At 21.3% G+C, this 4,158-nt stretch overlaps 1 long non-coding RNA gene across 1 annotated transcript; it reads right to left on the bottom strand.

The window, feature by feature from the left end:
• Positions 1-361: 361 nt before the first annotated feature.
• On the bottom strand, positions 362-1,837 carry LOC145831918 (uncharacterized). Its single transcript, XR_014369695.1, has 3 exons — positions 1,722-1,837; positions 1,395-1,481; positions 362-814 (listed from the first exon to the last, which is right to left on the bottom strand). It is a non-coding gene; the product is annotated as an uncharacterized LOC145831918 (long non-coding RNA).
• Between the last annotated feature and the right edge of the window lie 2,321 nt (positions 1,838-4,158).

Here is a 4,158-nt window from a genome sequence, read left to right as displayed (position 1 = left end):
TATTCTAATATCATAGGTAGGTAAAAACAAGGGAAGTTTTATAAAAAAAAGTTTATCATTTTTTGATAAAAACTAATGTATTTTTATGCTTTTGTAGAATAAAGATAAAAACATATGTTTTTTAGTAGTTTTTACTAACTAATAATATATCTGCATATTTAAAAGTATTTTTTTATTTACTAAACTGTTTGAAATTACTTATTCTTATATGAATTTTTATACTATAAGGTTTATTTTATCCCATGAATATCGTCAAATTTACTTCTAAATTATTTTTAGTCAGTTTCAACTTTTTAATTAAATTACTTAAGTTTTCACATGAATTAATAAATAAAGTAATAATGACAGAATAATTTTAGGTTAGTCCATTTATAAAGTTTATTCTGAGTACAATGCAATAGAAACTTTTTAATACGTAAACAGCTTTTTTATAAACGTTTTTTTTTTAAACAATGTCAAAAACTTTATAACTAAAGAGAGTACGGAAAATTTTTAAAGTAAATGTTTACAATGTATAACAAAGCTAACATAAAATACAACATTTTATACAAATTTACCTTTAAGTTTATTAGCAAAAAGTTATTATTTTACTTATACTTTTAAAAAATACCTAAAACATTTTATACAACAAAGCAAAAAGAAAAAGTTTTGTGTACAATATTAATTGTGTATGTTTTTATTTCCTTGTTTTATATCTTTTTACTTCTGTTTTTACCTTTCTGTTTCTTATTCTTTTTATCCTTATTATTCATTACTCTGTTCAGAATTTGATTGTTGGATCCACAACTAAACTGCTGTCTTAAGTAGCATTCACCTGTTTAAAAAATGTATATTTGTTATTTTTCGAAATTCAGTTGTTATTTAATGAATCACAAAATAGATTTGTTTTAAATAATTAGTAAAATTTTAGTTGACTACTTCTTTAAATAACGAATTTAAGTTTGCTTTTAAAACTTTGTTGTTAAATACACACATCTTTACTTTAAAAATATTAAATAATGACTATAAAAATAGTTTATCAAGTAAATATTAAAAAATCTTGAAGAAAAAAGTTTAAAAATATTTTTATTAATTCTATTAAAATATTTAAGTTTTGATTTTATGGTAGTTTTGTAACATTAGACAATATCAAATTGTATTTGTAAAGTTAACAAGTTTATGCTTTGGAATTTATTTTATACCAACAAATAATTTTAGCAGTACATTTAAAATTTTAAAGGTTTAGTTTTATTTCTTACAACTTCAACAATGTTTTAATTATGTTTAACTTTATTAATACATAAGGAAAGTATCAACTTTGATTTATAAACCTAAAATAAAATACCTACACAAAACACGTTGTTAAGATATATTTTAACAAAAATTTGATTTAAGTTTCTCTAAAAACAATATACCTTTGTATTTTTTGTTTTCAAATTGTTCACAATTGAAAACAAATTGACCGTCTCTGTTTCTTCCACATACGTTCACCTTCTTTATGCCTTAAAATTTTTAAAAAAGTATCAAAATATAATTTACTGAATAATCGCAGGTCAAAACTATATGGAAATGTCTTAAATAAAACGTTTGTATTAATAGTAAAGTGTTCTTATTAGAAAAATATTAAATACATTAATTAGGTATAATCGTTATTAACTTAGTTATAGTTTAGCTTGTACTTAAAGCTTTACAAAAAACAGCAAACAAGTTTGGTTATAATTGTGTTTATCACAAAAACTTACTTTCTCCTTCTGCATAATTAGCAATGGAAACTAACAATATAAAAACAGTCCATAAATAAAATCTCATGTTCGAATTTAAAACACAACAATATTTCTTTCAACCACTTGCTTATTTTAAAGTAGCAAATGAATCATTTGTACAACGTTTTATATACTATAATTTCTATAGAGTTCGCTAGTTTCTTCTAACGCTGAATTTTATTAATTTTTTAAAAGCAACTAAATGTGTCATCTTTGAATAGACCGTATTATAAAATAAAGTTTCTATAGAAACCATAGTTTCTTCTATTAGAAGAAAGTAGCTTTATTACGTCATAGTATATCCGTTTTTAAAATTTGATTAATTCAGTTTTGTGTTAGTGAATTGAGTGTTTCTATTGAGGACAAAAAATTTACTATAGTCAAGTGTTATCATAGTTCAAAAAAAAAGATAAAGTTATTTTCTAAAATACAAACATTTCAAGTTTGCTTTCGATAACTTTACTAAAATGCTTACAGTAGCTGATAACTTGTGTGAATATAAAACTAAAAATTTGCTTATTTTACACATTAAACCGATGTAATCAAACTTAAGTATTTTTAAAATAGTAAACACATTGTAAATTTGGAAAACAATTTTTCTCTTTTTAATTATTCAAATGAATTATTTTATTAAAATTCTGTAAAACTCATAAAATTATCATACTTTAATAATTGTTCACCAAGATATTTTACACTTTACTAACTTATTTTAAAAACAAGGTTATCAATCATAAAACCAAAAATATTATTATAAACTTTTACGTCGTGTAGAAAGTTAACTAAATGTAAATATAACTTTTTAAATGAAGCTACATTTTTTAATAATAAAATCTATTTTCTCTACAAGATAAACAGCTATTCAAAGTAACAGTAACTATGACTTTGAAAATAATTGAATAAATTTTTCAAACAATGAATTTAATTCAAATTTTCAAGTTCTACTGATAATTACTTTTTGTTTCAAACTTATAGAGCTATATTAAGCAAATTCGTTAATAATTAAACACAAAACAAACAAAAGACATAATTTATGACAAAACGATTAGATAATTAAGTTTTACTTTTTTATACCTAAACACACCTAACTTAACTGAATAAGAAAAGTAATGAAAACCAAATAAAAGTTATTTAAGATACAAACGGCGATTCAAAGTAACAGTAATTATAGATTTTAAAATAAATTTTATAATGTAAGTTTTATATTATATGGTTAATTAAATTAATTGCACAAAAAAACTTTATTGTTTACACCTGGCAAAATAAAATAGTTTTAGTACATGAAATAGAACAAAATGTTTTTTTTTTTAATTTTACTTTAGTTTTATAAGTTTTACTTTTAAACTAAATTTTTGGTTTTGACTTTTTACTTAAATTTTATTAAAAGCTTAAAAAGAAATAGCAGTCTTTAAGGTTTATCTTTATTAATTTAAGAGGTAAAAATATATTTACTATAATTTATAAAAAAAGAAAACTTTATTAAACTCTTATTACTGTTTCACTAAATCACTAATTGGTTGTAAGTTTTGAATATTTATAATTTTTTCAGCTTTAAGATTTACAGCAAAATTTTGTAACTAAAGTCGTTTTTTAGAATTATCCTGAAAGTTTTTAACTAATTAAACAATCTGTTTATTTATTGTTACTAATACATAACGCCTATAGTTCGTTGAAACTTTTGGTAAAAATAGAAAAAAGTTAGTCTAGCGTAAACTCTAAATGTTTTTATAAAAAATACAACATGGTCATGTCTAAATTTTACCTCTATTTTTGTTTTACGTTTTAAGCTTTCCTATCTGTTTTTTCTAAAAGTAAATGATTTAGTCTGAAAAAAGATATAAAATTGTTAACATGTGTTAAGATTAACTCAAATTTGGCTTCTTAAATTCGTTTATTTTTTGATTAAAATTTAAATACTGTTTATATAATAAAAAACTTAAGAGCTCTTAATAAGATAAAAATAGCAAAAATAACATTTGTCTACATAACAGACTTGGTTAGATTAGTTTATTACTAACCAAACCGATTATACAATTGTTATTACGATTAGTGGTACGATTAATTATTACGAGCCTTCAGTTTATACTATCAACATAAAACGTATTATAAACCAAAATTAAACTAAAATTATTTAACATAAAACGTTGATAAAAACAATTTACTTTATACTTAAAAAAAAAATTATGTTGAGTTTTAGTAACTACTAGTTAAATTAACTTAACTTTTTTATACTTTTTATTTAAACAGGAACTTTACCTGTTTCAAAATTAAATGATAAAATGATATACTCAAATCACTTATGTATATTTCTAGAAGTATTTGACTATAGTAAAGTGTAATACATTGGGAGTTTTTTATCCTTACGTCACAACATTTTTCAACGATAAAAAGTATATTTAGCCAGTAACGCTTTTTGTTA

Source organism: Thalia democratica, chromosome 3 (assembly GCF_965202585.1).
Source record: "Thalia democratica chromosome 3, ktThaDemo2.hap1.1, whole genome shotgun sequence".
In the NCBI taxonomy this organism is placed as follows: domain Eukaryota; kingdom Metazoa; phylum Chordata; class Thaliacea; order Salpida; family Salpidae; genus Thalia; species Thalia democratica.
Note: the sequence above shows the minus strand (reverse complement) of the source record. Positions and strands in the feature narration are given on the sequence as shown.